At 41.9% G+C, this 20312-nt stretch overlaps 3 non-coding genes across 3 annotated transcripts; 1 reads left to right on the forward strand and 2 right to left on the reverse strand.

The window, feature by feature from the left end:
* The first annotated feature begins 8984 nt into the window (after positions 1–8984).
* TRNAA-CGC (transfer RNA alanine (anticodon CGC)) lies at positions 8985–9056 on the forward strand. The gene has a single exon. It is a non-coding gene; the product is annotated as a tRNA-Ala (tRNA).
* Positions 9057–9362: 306 nt separating this feature from the next.
* TRNAG-GCC (transfer RNA glycine (anticodon GCC)) lies at positions 9363–9433 on the reverse strand. Its single transcript has one exon. It is a non-coding gene; the product is annotated as a tRNA-Gly (tRNA).
* Positions 9434–18353: 8920 nt separating this feature from the next.
* LOC115933897 (small nucleolar RNA U13) lies at positions 18354–18456 on the reverse strand. The gene has a single exon (XR_004069738.1). It is a non-coding gene; the product is annotated as a small nucleolar RNA U13 (small nucleolar RNA).
* Between the last annotated feature and the right edge of the window lie 1856 nt (positions 18457–20312).

Genomic DNA, 20312 nt, shown 5'->3' on the forward strand with positions numbered 1-20312 from the left:
CACCATTGATACTTTCTTTATATTTGGTTGCCTCCCTGCTTGACCCTAAGTATAGTGAGGGTAGGGACAGCTCTAACTTTGTAACTTTTTTATCCCCAGTCCCAAGCATAATGCCTAGCACACAGTAGGTTTTCAATAGATGTTCACTGAGTAAATGAATAAATGTCTTATTTTTCAGGACCAGAAAAGAGAAAGGGAACTTTTCCGATTTTCAAATTTTCTTTGATTTAAAAGTATTTGTGTCTCTTGTTATTTCTTGATTTCTTGGATCTCATAAATTTCCAAATAAATTTCCTTTAAAAAACTAGCTTAAGGTAGGTTTGAAATGGTAAAGAGCATGAAATAGACAAGATAAACAAAGACAAGAAACCTTGCCAAAGAGAATGACTGAATTGCACAGCATACATTAGAAGAATTAACATTCAATTTTGTAGCAAAATAACTTGTTAAAGGTAACTGATGAGCTTCATGTCAGTCAGTCTAATAGGAATTTTAAATCTTGGGTATCTAACCTGACTTCTCAGATGCCAGACTTTTCCCGTTGAGATCCCTGAAACTGTTCTTCTGCTTTTTCTTTTTTCTCATTGGCTGTACCTGTTCACTCTTCTTTCTCAGCCTTTAAAGGTGAGAGTTACTCAAAGCGAGAGAGCCCTCAACTAGTGTGATAACTCTGACAACACTGCTTTTCATCAAAGTATGTCTGTTTGGGTCACAAGGGCAACATATATCTATATGCTTATTTTTGTCCCAGAGAGAATTATTCTTTTTAATAATTAGAATTTAGGTTCTGTTGTGGGAAATTGAGATCCCAAATCAAGTGACTTAAACATGAATAAAGTTTTTTTCTCTCTCATAAAAGTCCAGATGCAGACAGCTCAGTGCTGGCATGGTGGCTCCACAGCTGTCTATCACCCAAGTTGCCACCACCTGCCCAGATGTGGCCTTCCTTTTTAAGTTTCATCCCTCACTTTGCAGCTAGATTGAATCACTTGACTCCGTTCTGGCTAACGGGATCTGAGGGGAAATAAGGCTCACAACTTCCGGGATGTGTCCCTAAGGAAGGAGATGTGGGCTAGGCTCAATGGTTCACGCCTGGGTTGTAGCCTCAGCACGTTGGGAGGCAAAGACGGGTGGATCACTCGAGCCCAGAAGTTCGAGACCAGCCTGGGCAACATGGCAAAACCCCGTCTCTACAAAGAATACAAAAATGTGGCCAGCGTGGTGGCTCATGCCTGTAATCCCAGCACTTTTTGAGGCTGAGGCAGGCGGATCACTTCAGGTCAGTAGTTGGAGACCGGCCAAGACAACATGGTGAAACCCCGTCTCTACCGAAAAAATACAAAAATTAGCTGGGCGTGGTGGCGCATGCTTGTAATCCCAGCTATTCGGGAGGCTGAGGCAGGAGAATCGCTTGAACCTGGGAGGCAGAGGTTTCAGTGAGCCGAGATAGGGCCACTGCACTTCAGCCTGGGTGACAGAGCGAGATCGTGTCTCAAAAAAAAAAAAAAAATTAGCCAGGCTTGGTGGCCCATGCTTGCAGTTCCAGCTACTCGGGTGGCTGAGGTGGGAAAATCACTTGAGCCCGGAAGGTGGAGGTTGCAATGAGCGGAGATCACACCACTGTACTCCAGCCTGGGTGACAAAGCGAGACTCCGTCTCAAAACAAAAACAAACAAAAAATGTCTTTTTTAAAAAAATTATTTGGAGCAAATGTGTTACTACAATAAAAGGTAGAACAGATATTGGAGACAAGTAGCAGTCTTTAACAGCCTTAGCATTTCTTCAGACTTAACGCTAATGATACAGCCCTGGGGTACAAATTTAAGGGTGAGATAACCTTGCTTTGATTTCTGCTTTGAACGTCTCTACCTGTGTGAACTTGGGCAAGTCACAATGTTTTCGAGTGTTTGTTTCTTCCTTTAATACTCTATGCAAAGCTCCACACTATAGAGTTCGTCATGTTGTACTGCGGTTTATCTTTGTGTTCGCCTCTGCTTGGTTCATCACCCTACACACAGCACTGCCTGTTAACAGTTACGGGCTTTTACTTAGTAGTTGTTCCCCCACCTCTATAACAGCTTTCTCCTTTCCGTATACATTCACAAGAAACCATTGTCTTTCATCCTTTTTCCTTTTCACATCAGTTACACCAGTGGTCCCAAACCTTTCAGCCCCAGGGATTGGTTTCGTGGAAGACAATGTTTCCACCGGCGGGGGCGGGAAGGGGGTGGGGGCGCGAGGGGGTGGGGACGCGGGCAGGGGCAGGGGCTGGTATGGTTTCGGGATGAAACTGTTCCACCTCAGATTATCAGGCATTAGATTCTTATAAGGAGCCGGCAACCTAGATCCTAGATCCTTAGCGTGGGCGGTTGACAATAAGGTATCTATTAGAGAACCTATTAGAGAATCTAATGCTACCGCTAATCTGACAGGGGGCGGGGCTCAGGCAGTAACGCTGGCTTGCCAGCCGCTCACCTCCTGTTGTGCAGCCGGGTTCCTGCGGCCTGGGGATCAGAGACCCCTGAGTTACAAAATCTGGATAAGTAACCTCTCAGTCACATGAATCCCATCCCATTGTTAACACATTCCATTCCATATCCCCCCTTTTTTACTTGTTATAATTTACATATTATAAAATGTACCCCCGAACCCCCCGCTTTTTTTTTTTTTTTTATTTTTTGAGACCGAGTCTCGCTCTGTCGCCCAGACTGGAGGGCAATGGCGCCATCTCGGCTCACTGCAAGCTCCGCCTCCCGGGTTCAGGCGATTCTCCGGCCTCAGCCTCTTGAGTAGCTGGAATTACAGGCGTGTGCCACCATGCTAATTTTTGTATTTTTAGTAGAGACGGGGTAATGTACCCATTTTAACTGTACAATTAAGTGATACTAAGTTTACTGAATTGTACAAACATCACCATAATCCAGTTTTAGAATATCATCATTACCACAGTAGAATTCCTTTTGCCCATTTACCCTTAAACACCCTTTTAACCAATCTCCCACATGGAATCGTGAGCCAGCATGATTATTGAGAACCCAGTGAATACTTAGGGCTATGAGGAATTCACAGAATAAAATACAATAGCTAATCTCAGCGGAGTATAGCTAGTTGATAAAACGAGACCTCAGTCAGCGATCACCATAAGAAAATACATATCCTATTCTTGGCTTTTGTGAATAGGCTAGTACCATTAGACTCCAGAAACTCCTATAGTTGAGCAGATCACCTAAATCTGGAAAAATCTTTCCTACCTCATAAAGGTAGCTATTTTTTTCTCTTTCCAGTTTTAAAACACTTTTTTTTTTTTTTGAGACTAGGTCTCATTCTTCACTGACGTTGAAGTGCAGTGGTGTGATCTTGGCTCACTGCAGCCTTGACCTCCCAGGTTTAGTGAATCCTCCTACCTCAGCCTCCCAAGCATCTGGGACTACAGGTGCATGCCATCACTCCTGTGTAATTTTTGTATTTTTCGTAGAGATGGGGCTTTGCCTCTTAATCCTGTTACAATGGCAACTAAGTTCCCAACATAAGAACTTTTGGGGGACATACTCAAACTATAGCAAATATGTACCTCCTTCTGTTTCCATCTATTTGTAAACAGCATCTAAATTATAGAATTTGCATCTTTCCAAGTAGACTCTAACTTACTACTCAATAAATACTTCTAATTCTAAATGCAAATTATGATCACTATAATTTTTCACGTTGGGGTACTTTCTGAAAAGAGTAATGTTTATTAACTTTCTCTGAATTAAATGTAACCAGTAGCTTTTTGGCCCTCGGGTTCGTATTAATGATTATTAGCTGTGATTATGAAGAATTATTAATAGTTATGGCCCTGAGGAGCAAAATAATGTATTTCAAAAAGCTACTTGCTCCTATAGGTAATGAGTAAAGCAATCCAGTCCTTTTTCATCCAGCAAGCCACAACTACTGGAATTCCCTGAGACCAGGTGTAGATGACTCTCCTCCCCACCCATCTCCTTGTTTCTTCTTGAGCCCCGCCCCCCACCTTTTTATTTATTTTTTTATTTTTGAGATAGAGTCTCACTCTGTCACCCAGGCTGGAGTGCAGTGGTACGATCTTGGCTCACTGTAACCTCTGCTTCCTGGGTTCAAGTGATTCTCCTGCCTCAGCCTCCCAAGTAGCTGAAACTACAAGCACCCAGCACCATACCAGGGTTTTGTTTTGTTTTGTTTTGTTTTTCAGTAGAGACGGGGTTTCATTATATTGGCCAGGCTGGTCTTGAACTCCTGACCTCAGGTGATCAGCCCACGTTGGCCTCTCAAAGTGCTGGGATTACAGGCATGAGCCACCATGCCTGGCCTCTTCTTGAGCCTTTTTAATGGCCAGCGAATCATCAGGGACAGCCTACTTGAGGAACTCATTCATGTAATATGATTATGGGATGGGGGGGGACAGAATGCATGAGGTTGAGAAATACTTGTTTTTAGCACTTGAACACCTGCCTCCACCAGTTTCATTTTATGTGAAAAAAAAAAAATAGGAGAAGTTGGAGTGAGTAAGCTTCTTTCACCTTCTAGCAATGCAAATTCCTGAGTACAAAGAGCTCTGGGCAGAAGTCTTCCACTTTCAGAATTATGGCAGCCTCAAGTGCTCATGCATTCAATGAAGAATTTGAGAAAGTATGTGCTCAAATGCAGTGGTTCTGTACCTTGTCTGCATATTAGAATCACCTGGGTAGCCTTTCAAAACAGCTGCCAATTAAGTAAGTATATTTGCAGGTGGGATCTAGGCATCAGTATTTTTTTAAAGCTTGCCAGGTACCTCCAACATGCAGCCAAGGCTGAGAAGCACTGGCTTAATAAGTTTCTTATGTGGACATGCTAACAGCTCTCAAGCAGTGGCTCTCATCCTTAGCTGCACATTGGAATCACCTGAGAGTTTAAAAACTATTGATATGGGGGAAATGGGGAAATTGAAAGGGTACAAACTTTCAATTATAAGATGAACAAGTTCTGGGACTTAATGTATAGCATAGGTGGCAATGGATGTGTTAACTTGATTGTGGTAATCATTACACGGCGGACACATATATCAAATCATCATGTTGAACACCTGAATGCATTAAATATTTGTCAATTATATATACATATATATATGTATATATATATTTAAAAAGATGCTGATGCCTGGACTCACCCCTAGAGATCCTGATCTAATTGGTCTTGGTTTAGGCTCAAGCAAGCATCGGCATTTTTCAAAGCCTTCCTCAGTGAGTCTAATGTACAGTCAGAGTAAAAACCACTACCTGGACTGGGAAAAAACATTTTGACTTCTACCCAGCTCTGAGGGAAGGACGCTCAACACCTCCTGGACAAAAAGTGCCAGGAGCTGAAGCAAGAAATGTGAAAAGAGTGCCAGAGGTAGATGTCACCTGCTTCAAAAGGGGGTTTAAGGTAAATCCTTGTGTATTAGTCAGGGTTTTCCAGAGGGACAGAACAAATAAGATATATATATAGGAGTGTATTAAGGAGTATTGACTCATACCAATCACAAAGCAAAGTCCCACAATAGGCTGTGTGCAAGCTGAGGAAGAAAGAAGCCAGCAGTGGCTCAGTCCAAGTTCAAAAGCCTCAAAAGCAGGGAAGCCGACAGTGCAGCCTTCAGTCTGTGACTGAAGACCCGATAGCCACCAGCAAACCACTGATATAAGTCCAAGAGTCCAAAGGCTGAAGAACCTGGAGTCTGAAGTCCAATCCAGCATGGGAGAAAGATGAAAGCCAGAAGACTCAGCAAGCCAGCTTATCCCACCTTCTTCCATCTGCTTTGTTCTAGTTGCACTGGCAACCAATTGGAAGGTGCCCACCCACATTGAGAGTGGGTCTCCCTCTCTCAGTTCACTGACTCAAATGTTAATCTCCTCTGGCAACACCCTCACAGACACACCCAGAAACAATACTTTACCGGCTATCTAGGCATCCTTCAATCCAATCAAGTTGATGCCTAATATTAATCATCACACCTTGTGAATGATATGTGTGTGACACAGACTGAGAATAGGGGACTGTCTCTAACCAAGAGAGATGTGGGGAGCATAGATGATAGAACTGGATTTTAAATATTCCATAATTTTCGACATTTGGTGTATTAGGCCATTCTTGCATTGCTATAAAGAAATACCTGACAGATGGTATTTTTTGTTGTTGTTGTTTTATTTTTATTTTTATTTTTTTGAGATGGAGTCTTGCTCTGTCGCCCAGGCTGGAGTGCAGTGGCGCCATCCCCGCTCACTGCAACCTCCGCCTCCTGGGCTCAAGTGATTCTCTTGCCTCAGCCTCCTGAGTAGCTGGGATTACGGGCACGCACCAACACATACTGCTAATTTTTGTATTTTTAGTAGAGATGGGGCTTCACCATGTTGGCCAGGCTGGTCTCGAACTCCTGATCTCAGGTGATCCACCCTCCTCAGCCTCCCAAAATTCTGGGATTACAGGCATGAGCCACCTCGCCTGGCCAGAGATGGTAATTTTTAAAGAAAAGAGGTTTGATTGGCTCACGGTTATGCAGGCTGTACAGGAAGTATGATGCTGGCATCTGCTCAGCTTCTGGGAATGGGCCTCAGGAAACCAACGTTCATGATGAAAGGCAAAGCAGGAGCAGGCACTTCACATGGTCAGAGCAGCAACAAGAGAGTGGGGGGGAAGGTGCCACACACTTTTAAACAGATCTCACGAGAACTCATTCACTATCGCAGAAGACAGTACCAAGAGGATGATACTAAACCATTCATGAGAAAGCACCCTGTGACCCAATCACCTCCCACAAGACCCCATTCCAACACTGGGGATTACAACTGGACATGAGATTTGGGTGAGGACACAGATCCAAACCATATGATTTGGTCATCCTCTTTACATATTTGAGCAGAGCTGGATCCAACAAGCTTTCCTGAAAAGGCCCCCAATCCAAAAGTGCACCTGCTGCTTCACCTCTCCCATCAGCCATAGTGGCTGAAAAACCCCACTAAGTGAGAGCCTTTTTGATTAAGGTAGGCCAGTAAAACAATTTCACATCCCCTGTTGGCTTTAGAGCTCTAAATCAACTTTACGTCCTCTGTTGGTTTTAGAGATCAGCCTCATTTGCTTTATCAGATGCACCTACATAGCCTGAACTCTTGAAATGGGAGTGGACATTTAAAAGGGATCTTCTCTGGGCTCTGAAATTTCCGAAATGCCTGACAAAGAAAAAAGCCCCCAAAATGGAAGGCCTCAGGTTATGGAGAAATAACCATAACATGAGGAAGAGGATCCCCAAAAAGATGACAAAGTTGAAGACGCCAGAGGCCATATTTCCCTCATAATGAACTGAATAGTATAGTTTAAATTTGCATTGGGTGGAGAAATGACTGTGTCCCCATTTCCTGATTCAGAATCAATTGAAGATGCTCATGTTCTAGTGCCTGAGGGTGGAATGCAGAGGGTGATGTGGAAATGTTCAGGCTTCGTAGAGCAGAACTCCTCAATGACTGTCCTCTTGGACATTCCGTATTATATTTGAATTAGATCAGCCTGTGTCCTGTTCTAGTTTAAACCAAAATTCAATTATGAGCCATTATTTGTTTAAATTACTGTAAGCAAACACAATGGTTTATTTATTTTTAATTCAGAAGTTGATTGTGAAACTTGTGGTTTGCTCAGAGTGATTTTGAAATCTCTGTTTTCTGCTCTGGCTCTCGGCTTGCTGACCAAATGGTCATTTATCGGGAGTGCTCTGCAACTGAAGGAGTGGAAATTCTAACCCTTCACGGTGCTACCTGTTGGGGCCAGCCTTACAGGTCAGCTGGAAGTGACGGTGACCCAGCTACCTCGACACCAGATCTCTACCCTGCTCCCATCGGAGTGTCTGAGGCTTCCACCACTCAGCTTTCACCAGGCTGGGGTGGTATCAGCTTAAACTACACCCGAAAAAGTCAAACACACCTCATCTGACTATACTGCAAGTCAGCACATCGATTTACCTAGCACTCAGCCAACTGGAGAGGCAATTTCAGAGGGAACAGGACTCAGGGTAGGTCTTTTAATTTGGAGCTTGGGTACCATTAGTGGTTAGAGAGGGTTCAGAGGACATTAAAGGAGATGTTCAATGACTTACACTACGATCACCACTTACCAATGCGTTAAGACTGGCCCAGTGTGTGAATATCAAAAGGAGAAAAAAAAAATCTACCTGGAGCAAGTCCCCTGCCCCGATCTTATCATAGCTTATATATGACTAAACTACAGGGAGGGTGGTGGTGCCATATTCTTTCTTTCAGTTTGAGCCTCATGAAAATGAAGAGCAAGCTGCAAATCATTTTTATCTGCAAGGGGTCATCTGGCTGTAACCCTTACATAAGCAAGGTATGGGGATTTGGCGTGAACACGTGGTTTTCCTGAGATGTGCATTTATTTTCGGGGGTGAAGAGTGTTCAGGTAAATCCATAACATTTTCGTGTGCAAAGAGAAGGTCTCCACCTTTCTGCTCCATGAACCAGTCTCCATGAGCACCAGAGGCGACGCTCGCGGCGCGGCCCGAGCGCTGGGCCCGGGCTCGAGGTTTGGACTGGGGTTCTACCCGGCAGCAAAGCCAGAGGCCGGACACACCACGGCCTCCTGGATCTGCGCTGCCTGCGCAATAAGCCTGGGGAGGTGCCAGCTCCGGCAGGCATTGGGCACCGGGGAGTCCCGCCGCTGTGGCCGCGCAGGGCACCGGATCCCTCCAGGATCCCAGGCTCCCGACGTCCAGCGGAAGTGCTCTGGAGTGAGGCTTCATTGGTCCCAGCTGAGCGTTTCGTTGCCAGCTCGTTGCGCGAGGTCTGAATGCACAGTGGAAACAACTTAGGGTGGGTATGGGAAAAGAAGAAACATATTTCAGAAGCACTCACCAATATAAATTCTTAAAAATAAAGATCTTAATACAGTAATTTGACTAGAGCTAGCAGACTGAATGAGTATGGGCACCAGAAAAGAGCTTTCGGCTGGGGGATGTAGCTCAGTGGTAGAGCGCGCGCTTCGCATGTGTGAGGTCCCGGGTTCAATCCCCGGCATCTCCAAATCAGCCAACGCTTGCTTTTTCTTTTTTTCTCCTTTCCTGTTGTATCTTAGAACACTTACCCCATTACTTGTACATACATTTTGCTCACATCTAGGCCGCCCAAAAACAATATAAAAGGAGGGCTGAAAAAAATCAGCGAAGCTCAGGGAAACCACCTTCTTGACTGCTCGAAGTAAAAGTGAAAAAGGGAATTGGCTTTCATTAATATTTCTTTATTTGCATGAGTCCAGTGTTTAAAGGCCCTGTTATTGAACTTTGAGGCTCCTGTGTATGATACCCACAGAAAAAACTAGAAGTCAAAACTTGCATTGGCCGGGAATCGAACCCGGGCCTCCCGCGTGGCAGGCGAGAATTCTACCACTGAACCACCAATGCTTATAGAAGAAATGCTTTTCTACTTCTTACTAGAAGACATTTACACCCTGGTAATTCTAAACAATCATGTATTTGCGTATTCAAAAACAGAGAAAGCAATTAAATTTTTAATCACATAGTTATCATAAAATATTAGAAAAACATTAACATTTACAAAAATTTTCATTATACTAACTTCTTTAGAACTTTATGAGATTCTTCTGAAACTCTTTGGTGAAGGAGGCAAATGAAGATTTTGTTATGTATGCACAGGGTTACACAATCACCTAGCCTATCTTCAGACACTTAGATAATTTATAACAACTCTCCCTCCAACCCCCTGCCATTTTTTTCTTTTATTATTTTACCTATTCAGACAAATACATAATGGAGATTTGTTAGAAATTGGGAACAGAGGCAAAGAAACAGGGAACAGAAATTTGAACACTGACCCAAATTTATGATTTGGAAATTGGTAAATTGGAACTATGTGATTTGCATAGGGAACTTGAAATATTGATGATTCAAGCCAAGTGACCTGAATTCTCTAAGCTGCCCCTTCCTTCATTTAAGACCCCTTTTAACTCTAATAGTATGAGTTCTGATCCTTCACCCTTAGTTTCCAAGGAAAGTGAAATTGTGAATGATACAACAAAAGATATAGGAGGGGAAAAAAATAAAGTGAAGGAAATGAATTTATGGAAATGATTCTAAATACGAGATAAAAGGCTGTGGATATAGGCAACATTGGCTTTTATCTCTGGGAGGGAAATACCTAACAATTTCCAGAATCTTTGGTCAAGAAGAATTTGGGGAAAAGTTATGAGAAAATAACAGCTAACACATAGCAGTAACTGTGTACCAGGCTATGTTAAGTACACTACACATGGACTTCAACCCCATGAGGTAGGAAGCTGAGGCTCGTAGAGGCAAGATTGGAACACACAATATTATGTTCAGTGTTGGAGTGCTTAGCACTGCCCGTTCAGCCTACAACAGAATAGATCACTGTGTATTGAAACTCAAATGCTGCATGTAGTTTAGGACATTATATATTAAGAATAATCGAATGGTGTTAGAGAAAGATCATAAAAGGCTACTGAAATAAGGTAATGACTTCTCCATTAAGATTCATCTTTAAGGACTTCTTAGTGTGTGGGTAAAGAGCAAAATCTGAAGACAAATACAGAATTATAAAGACATAAAAGATATGAAGGGATTAGGGAATTAGAGAATCAGACTATAATCCTAAATAACCTGTGGAAGAACAAGGTCAACTCATTTTACTTCTTCTAACTTTAGTTTATTCTTTAAAATGAAAGAAATGGGGGAGAAATGGGGTTTTAAAATCCCATTCTGAAGTGATGTACCTTTCCAGAGGTGCTTCAGGGCCATTGGCTGGTAAGGCCTCACTTTCATGGCGGGGACTACATGTGTGCACCAACATGCATGGCTTATTTATTTATTTATTTATTTATTTATTTATTTATTGGAGAGAAGGGAGAGGTGTCTCACTATGTTAGCCAGGCTGGCTTCAAAGTCTTGAGCTCAAGCAATCCTCCCTGCTCTGTCTCCCAAAGTGTTGGGATTACAGGGGTGAGCCACTGTGCCTGGCCCCCGAGATTCTTAAATATTGTTTTTAATTTTGAATCCTAACTTCAGAAATCTAAAGAATCTTAGATTATTTAGTTCAGGGCTTCTCAAAGTTTTTATTTTGAACGTGTAACCTAACAAACAAAGGCAAATAAATAGGGAGTTTAAAAATGAGCTGGTGGAACTGAGGGAGCAGGGCAATAAAAATGAGGCCTCACCAGCCAATGGTGATGCTCAAGTGGAAGGCCTGAGGTCGAAGCTGCAGAGAGCCAAGATCGTGCCACTGCACTCCAGCCTGGGCGACAAAGTGAGCCCCTGTCTCAAAAAAAAAAAAAAAAAATCTCAGAACACAAGGAAAAAAGTCTTATGTAAAACATTACTTGGGGCCTACCTAAAGGCCTTTTTATTTACTTACTTTTTCTTGCTAAAAGTCCATTCTAGTTTACCTAGCCCAAGGGACAAATGTGGTGCCCTAAGCCAATTATCTCATTTTTCTTTCCAAATTGATCTGAGGTGTGCTTTTCACTGAATCCCTGCCAATGAGGGCAAGAATAGTCAGCTACGAGTTTCTGGGAAAGATGATACGGAAGATCTCTCTTACCCTTTCTCCTTGTATGAGGGTGTAATGCTTGGAGCTGCCCCAACCATCCTATGACTTGAAGGAAGACAGAGGGTGATCCAGCAGGAAAATAGAAAAAGGCTCTACACCATCCTGACATTTTTTTATGTAGACTTTTGGTTAGGTAAATTAAAGAACTCTATTGTTTAAGTACGTTTGAGTTGAGGATTTTGTTACATGTAGCCAAAAGCATTCAAAGGGTGTGTGTGTGTGTGTGTGTGTGTGTGCCTGCACGCATGTGCATCCAGCAGTCCACCCAACTCCTTCTGGTACAAGAAACCTTCTGTTCTATAGATAATCAATACTTTGAGATTTGTGTTAGGTTAACTTGCCTCTTTTTCTGTATTTCTCTGTCACAATAGCAGGTGTGTAAAACAGGTCTCGTCAAATATTTTCTCTTGGCACTGCACTTTTTTAGAGATGGGTATGTGACTAAATCTGGGACAATGAAAAGTCCTTGCCGAAACTCTCTTGCAGAAGTTTTAAGTAAAAACTGTCTTTTTGCTGGGTTGTTCAAACAGGTTGAGTGTATAGTTTGGGTTGTCCAGAAGAAAGAGACAAACATATTCCTAATATGATATTGAGCCACTAGAAGCAGCCATGCCTGACTAGAAAAAATTCTGGATTTTGTGTTTATACGAGTCAGTAAATTGCCCTTAAACAATAAGTGGTGGGCTAAGTGTAGTAACTCACACCAGTAATCCTAGCACTTTGAGAGGCCGAGACAGAAGGATCAGCTGAGGCCAGGAGTTTGACACCAGCCTGGGCAACATAGTGAGACCTTGTCTCTACAAAAAATAAAAATTAAAAATTAAAAAAAAAATTACCCAGGTGTGGTGGTACACACCTGTAGTTCCAGCTACTTGGGAGACTAAGGTTGGAGGGTTGCTTGAGCCTGGGAGTTTGAGGCTGGCTGCAGTGAGCTATACTGTGCCACTGCACTCCAGCCTTTGCAACAGAGCAAGACCATGTCTGTAAAAAAACATACAACAACAACAAAATTAGCCTTTAAACTTAGTTTGAGCAGTATTTTGCTAGAATCTTAACACAAATTGAGAAACACTTTTACCCCAAACATGGTAAACTTAGAGAACTCATTACCCAGGATGTGATATAGACTAATAATATTAAAGTTTAAGAAAAGTTTAGGCCAAGCGTGGTGCCTCATCCCTATAATCCCAGCACTTTGGGAGGCCGAGGTGAGTGGATCACCTGGGGTCAGAAGTTCAAGACCAGCCTGGCCAATGTGTGAAACCCCGTCTCTATTAAAAATACCAAAAAAAAAAAAAAAAAAAAAAAGCTGGGCATGGTGGTGCGGCTGTAATCCCACTATTCAGGAGGCTGAGGCAGGAGAATCCCTTGAACCCAGGAGGCAGAGATTGCGATGAGCCAAGATTGTGCCATTGCACTCCAGCCTAGGGAACAGAGTGAGACTCCGTCTCCAAAAAAAAAAAAAGAAACATTTACATTAAGAGAAATTTGTCGATGATGATAACGCTACAAGGAGACAACAAAAACCATGAGAAAATTTTTAGGACACATTCCCAGCTTGTTGGAATAAGGTAAACTCTGTTGCACAGAAGGTTCGGAGCATTTGAAGGAATATTCAGGCAACAGTGTGACAGAGAAATAGAAATAGGAGAAACTAAAAATAGAGAAATCCATTCAAGAGGTAGTTAGAATAGGAGTAGAGAGGTGACGAGGTCCTGAACCAAGGCCACAGCTCTAGCATGAGGTGCATGGCAAGACAGAAGGAGGAAGAAAAATTACTCTAGGAATCTACCTTACGTGCTTGATAGACTTGGGGTGTAGTGTAGAAAAGTAAGGAAGAGAAAATACTGGAAGGAAAGGGGTGGTGTAAAGCACTCATTTTTGGAAATTCTGACTTTGAAGTAAGTAGGAAGAGGTGCCTGCTAGGTGGTTAGATCAACCCCAGGAGAAATCAAGGCTACAGAAGTGGATTTGGAAGTCAATCACCTGATGGGTGAAATGCAAAAATGTGGAAATGGAGAATATCACACAGAGAAAAGAGTGCTGAGGACGCAGCCTTAGGGAATGACAAGAATTGAGGAGCCAAAGTTGGAGAAGCAGGACAGTGGCATCTGTGGAGGCAGGCAGAGCCCCACTTCTTTTGCTAATTCTGAATAATAAAACATGACAAACACATATGTCACAGTGTTTCATAGATATACTGTGTAGTAATCCTGTTTCACATCGGGAATGCTGTAGTAGGCAGTGATTTCATTATCCGCGTGGTCAAGCTTGAAGAGATCAGAGGATGACCAACAGTGCCTTCTGGGTGGTACACACTAACACTTCCCCTGGTCTGCTCTGTTCCCATGCTCAGATAAGAAGCTCCCATTGAAGCTGGTAGAGAGAAGGAAAGCACTTGAGCACTGTGAAGTGTTACACAATCTTCTCTTTTAGGCAACCCTGGCCATTGTGACACCCAGTGCGACAGGCAGGGGTTGTAAGTTGCATCATAGTACCTTGGAGCACTTGCTCAAGGTACCAAGTTCCTAGCTGGTGTTAGCTCATCATAGAAAAGTGGCCAGGCTTATATCATCTGAAGAAAGTAAACAGTTCAGAAACAGAAATAGTTCATATAATACAAAGTCACCAAAGCAATGCCTTTCTTTTTCTTTTTTTTTTTTTTTTCACCTGTGAGTGATTGTATTGATTTAATACACACAGCTTATTTCTGTCCCAGGTTACAAACTAGCCCTAGGGAAATGGTGGAGCCAGTCATTTGGATTGCCCTTTACTGGCTGGGAATTAAATCATTACTTATTCCATTTTAGAATCACAAGTAGTACCCTAAGGCCTACTTTCCTAAGGATTAAAATCAAGGCATGGAAGTGAAGAATCCAGGTGTAATTCTCAGATGCATGCAGATGTTGAGAATGCAGCAATTTTTCCTGGAAAGCTGTCACTGCAAAATCATCCTGCTCACGATATGCTCATTCCTAGTTCTCAAGCATGTCCAATTAGTCAACAAGTCTGATTTCTCCTTTTAAAATGGCATTGACTCTTATTCTCCCGCCTCATGCCAATCTCTCCTACACAGTGCAGACAATTATCAGCTCACTCCCTGGGCTACCCAGGAAACCTCAGATTTCCTCTGCCATCCTGCATGCTGCTACCAATTGCATTTTTTCCTTTCCCTCCCCTACTTCTTCTCTCTCTCCCTCCTTTTCTTTCTTCCTTCCTTAATTTTGGAAAATTCAGTCATTTCTTTATTCCAAAACTGAATTAATTTTAAATCCATACAGAGTCCTCATGGTGGAGGAAATGTGAGTGGGAATTCTTTACCTTTCTCTTGACTCTCATCTCTGGGTGAAGCATTTATTCAACTACTTCAGAGCTGTGCCGCTTGGCAGAAATAGCTTTCACTTCCCTTCCTAAAGCTCTTTCTTCTTCTTCTTCCCAAGTTATTTGGGTCTTTTAAAATATATGTTTTTTCATAAGAAACCCACATGTATGGTGCAAAATTCAAAAGGTATGAGAGAGTATTCATTGAAAAGTATGCCTGGCCTGGCACAGTGGCTCAGCCTGTAATCCCAGCACTTTGGGAGGCCAAAACGGGCGGATCACCTGAGGTCACGAGTTTGAGACCAGCCTTGCTAACATGGTGAAACCCCGTCTCTACTAAAAAATACAAAAATTAGCCGGGCATGGTGGCTCATGCCTGTAATCCCAGCTACTCGGAAAGCTGAGGCAGGAGAATCTCTTGAACCCGGGAGGCGGAGGTTGCAGTGAGCTGAGATTGCACCACTGCACTCCAGCCTCAGCAACAGATCCCAGGTTTCCTTTCCTAGAGGAAACCATTGTTATCAGTGTCCTGTATTTCTCTTCACAAATATTTCTATGTGGATATAAACATTGCAACTTTTATTAAAAAATTTTTTTAAATCTCTTTTTTGAGAGACATGCAATTTATTTTTAAGCACAAATGGTACATACTATACATACTGTTATGCTCATATCCTTTTCTCCCCCCAGAAATATGTATCTTGGAAAATTATCCTTCTTAGAACACATAGAGCTAACTTTATCTTTTTAGTGGCTCTATGTTCATTTTTTAAACTGTCTTTTATGGACTAGGAATTAAAACATTATTTTTTCTATCTCACAATAACAAGCAGTACCCCAAGGCCAAGTTTCCTAAGGATTAGAATCAAAGCATGGAAATAAAGAACCTAGCTGTAATTGTAAGATGCATGAAGACAGTGAGGTACCATAATTACCTGAGCCAGAGGACATTTAGACTGTTTCTAATCTTTTGCTAGTAGGAACAATGCTACAGTGAATGCCTTGAATGAATGCCATTTTGTTCATGTATGAGAACACCTGCAAGATAAATTCCTGGGAGAAAAATTGCTAAATCCAAGGGTGAGTACATTTTAAATATTGCAAAATTACTCTCCAAAAATGTCTAGTTTTCTTAATCATTGCATTTATTATATTACTGTTTTGCTCCCAAACGTTAGTGAATCCTTGCACTTATTTAATCCTCTGCTGTCTCCATGCTGTAATTTTTTTTTTTTTTTTTTTTTTTGAGACAGGGTCTTGCTCTGTCATCCAGGCTAGAGTGTAGTGGCGCAATCACGGCTCACTGTTGCCTTGAGGTCCCCAGGCTCAGATGATCCTCCCACCTCAGCCTCCCGAGGAGCTGAGACTACAGGCATGCGCCACCACACCGGCTAATTTTTGTATTTTTTGTAGACATGGGGTTTTGCTATGTTGCCCAGGCGGGTCTTGAACTCCTGGGCTCCAGTAATCTGCCCACCTTGGCCTCCCAAACTGCTAGGATTACAGGCGTTAGACACTGAGCCTGGCCAAAGGTAGTGTTCTAAATTACCAAGATTCTTCTCCGCATTAATAGTCTGAGAACTTTTTGTGTTGTTTTGAAATATGGAAAGTTTGCAGTTTAGGAGAAAATAAAAAAGTTTGATTAAGCTGAAAACATGTAGTGCTAAAAGAGGTCTTGAAAGCATCACCTGGGAACTGGTTAGAAATGCTGACTACAGGCTAGGTGCAGTGGCTCTGGCCTGTGATCCCAGCATTTTGGGAGGCCGAGTTGGATGCATGGCTTGAGCCCAGGAGTTTGATACCAGTCTAGGCAACATAGGGAGACCACCCCCTGCCCATCATCTCTACAAAAAATAAAAAAACTAGCCAGGCATGGTGGTGTGCACCTCTGTAGTCCCAGCTACAGGGGAGGCTGAGGTGGGAGAATCTCTTGAGCCTGGAAGGTTGAGGCTGCAGTGAGCTGTGATTGCCCCACTGCACCTGGTAAAAAAAAAAAAAAAAAAAAAAAAAAAGGCAAGAAAGGCAAATGCAGCCAGTTCCTGAAGGATCTTGGCTGCTGGGTGAAGTTTGGGTGAGGCCAGGTAGGCTATTGTGTTATGAGTTAAATTTTGTTGCCCAAAAATATGCATGTTGAAGTCAAAAATTTGCATGTTGAAGTCCTAACCCCTCGAAATGTGAGCTTATTTGGAAACAAGGTCTTTGCAGGTGATCAAGTAAAGATGAGGTCATTATGGTGGACCCTAATCCAATAGGACTGGTGTCCTTATGAAAGGGAAAGTTTGGACAGAGAGACACGCATACCATCTGAAGATGAAGGCCGTGGTTCAGGTAATGCTTCTATAAACTAAGACAAAAACCACCAGAAGCCGGAAAGAGATATGCAGCAGATTTTCCCTCTCTGCCCACAGAAAAATCATTTCTGCCAACACCTTGATCTTGGATCTGTGGCGTCCAAAACTGAGACAATAAATTTCTAAGCCACACAATTGGTGATACTTGTTATTGGCAGCTCTAGCAAACTAATGCATTAGGTTATCAAGAAGTAACTCAGCAGTTAGGATACTATAGTCTTACATTTTTGACTTGGCAGAGATCAGTATATTTGTGCATTAATACCATTAACTTCATTCTTAATATTAGTTCTTGACAATTTAAGCAACACAAAGCTAAATACAACAATAATAGTAGAAAGTCTGCTGAGTGTGGTGGCTGACATCATAATCCCAGTTCTTTGGGAAGCTGAGGTGGGAGGATCTTTCAGGGCCAGGTGTTCAAGACCAGCCTGGCCAACATAGGCAGACCCCCAACTCCACAAAAAATAAAAAAAATTAGCCAGGCATGGTGGTGCATGCCTGTAGTCCTAGCTACTCAGGAGGCTGAGGTGGGAAGATCACTTGAGCCTGGGAGCTTGAGGTTGCTGCGAGCTATGATTTCACCACTGTACTCCAAACTGAATGACAGAGGGAGATTCCATCTTTAAAAAACAAAAACAAAAAAACCTAGAAAGTCAAGGAACAATTCAGCATAGTTAGGAGAGAGGACCTATATTCCATAAATAAACTGTTCTCCAAAGTTAACATCCTGGACCAGGTATGGTGGTTCATGCCTGTAATCCCAACATTTTGGGAGGTTGAGGCAGGAGGATCCCTTGAGGCCAGGAGTTTGACACCAGCCTGGGTCAACACAGTGAGACACCAGCTAATAAAAAAATTAGCCAGTTGTGTTGAGGCAGAGGATCCCTTGAACCCAGGAATTTGAGGCTACAGTGTGCTATGATTGTGCCACTGCACCCCAGCCTAGGCAACAGAGCAATATCCCATCTCAAAAAGAAGAAAAAAGGAAGGCTTATGGATGATAAAAGTAATTGACAGCCACTTTTTAAAAATTAGCTTTTTGCTTTTATTTATTTTTCTTCCATTTCAGACTGGCAGTGTGCGACACCATAACAAAGTTTAAGGGCAGCACGTCTCACACATGCGGGAGAATACTCAGTCATCATGCTTATAAACTACAGAAGGATCTGAATGAGTTTCTAGAATAATTCCTAGTCTAAAGGTTTGTAGTTCTATTTTCATGACTATTTTAGGAGCTAGAAGCATTAAATGTATTTAATGATTGTGAAAAGTTGCAGACACAGGCGTAACACAAAGCAAGGAGGACACAAAACCTCAGAGAGGCAATAACATACTTTTATTTTCACATTCAATCCTATAAATATCATTGCAAAATCTATATATGTGTTTTGGCACATAATATATTTACTAGTCATCTTAGCTTTGTGAATTTTCTGATTTGCTCTATTTAAAAAAGATTACCCTATTTTTTCTAGAGATGGGGTCTTGCTGTGTTGCCTAGGTTGATCTTGAACTCCTAGACTCAAACAACCCTCCCGTCTCACCTAAATAAGATACCCTGATAGGAGCTTCCAGGTTTAACTTTGGTTGAACCATTAACACATTTGTCTTTATTTTTTAGTTTTACTCATGTATGGCAAAGTGCTGCATTACAAAGTCATATACCATTTGACTCTGTTTTGCTCCTTAGGATTAATGACCACCTTATCTAGATTTTGTGCTTAAAAGGTAAATACTGCTATTAGTTACTTGGAGACCTCTTCACTTTTCCCCTTTCCTCAATTATATATATATACAGCATTTGCCACAAAAGGATATTGCACTGGTAAAAGGAACACTCCATTTGGTCAATTAACAGAATGTCTAACATAGACAAATTACTTCCACTTTAACGTGATTATTTTCCCCACTTCTAAGACAAATTCTATGTTGTGGGAGAAAAATAATAGGGTTGGTGAAAATAAATAATACTACATATAGTGTTTATAAGAAACTAGATGTTGTCTAACTTGAACAGCAAAATAATTACCATAAACTAGAACACTTCTAGTTAACAGATGAAAAAACAAGGGGGGAAGTAGCTTATTTAAAAATCCTTCAAAAAGTAAGTAGAAGGCTGGAATTCTGACTCTAGAGCTTATGTTCTTAACAACTTGTCTAGGCTCCATAACAAATTGTCTGTGTACTTCATTTGTATAACTTTCCAGTCACATAAGTTCTCTCTCTCTCTTTTTTTATTTTTAAATTTTTTTGAGATGGAGTTTCACTCTTGTCACCCAGGCTGGAGTGCGATGGTGTGATCTTGGCTCACTGCAACCTCCACCTCCTGAATTCAAGAAATTCTCCTCCCTCAGCCTCCCAAGTAGCTGGGATTACAGGCACCCACCACCCTGCCCAGCTAATTTTTGTATTTTTAGTAGAGACAGGGTTTTACTAAACCTTGGCCAGGCTTGTCTTAAACTCCTGACCTCATATGATCCACCTGCCTCAGCCTCCCAAAGTGCTGGGATTGTAATCTGTATATACAGAATCTAATATACAGAATATAAATTCTGTATATTAAACAAAGCAGCAATGAGAATTTCTAGCAGTTTTTCCGTTAGCACCAAGTAGCTGAAAGACATTGAACTAATAAAATGCTTTCTGCTATGACCTTAAGGGTCATTAAACCTAAAGTTGTTCTTCAGAAGGGTAAGGAATTCCAAAAAATAATGGTCATTATCTGAATTTAAGATCCTGTATTACAGAATCAATACAAATTATAAAAATAGCATTTAAAATGTTTGAATCATTGATAAGAATTCTTCCTACATAATCTTTCATGGGCTTTAGGAATATATGCCTAGCCAGGAAAACCAACCTCATTCAGATATGAAGTCGCTTCTTTGTTTCAGTTTACCATCCGGAGCAAAAGTGCTTGGCCACGTCATTTGAAAACACTGAAACCATGCAAAGCTTCTCTTAGTAGTATTGAGTCACAAAGACGTAGGATTTATTAGTCAGCCTTTAAAAATATCTGCAG

Source organism: Gorilla gorilla, chromosome 11, assembly GCF_029281585.2.
Source record: "Gorilla gorilla gorilla isolate KB3781 chromosome 11, NHGRI_mGorGor1-v2.1_pri, whole genome shotgun sequence".
Lineage (NCBI taxonomy): Eukaryota > Metazoa > Chordata > Mammalia > Primates > Hominidae > Gorilla > Gorilla gorilla.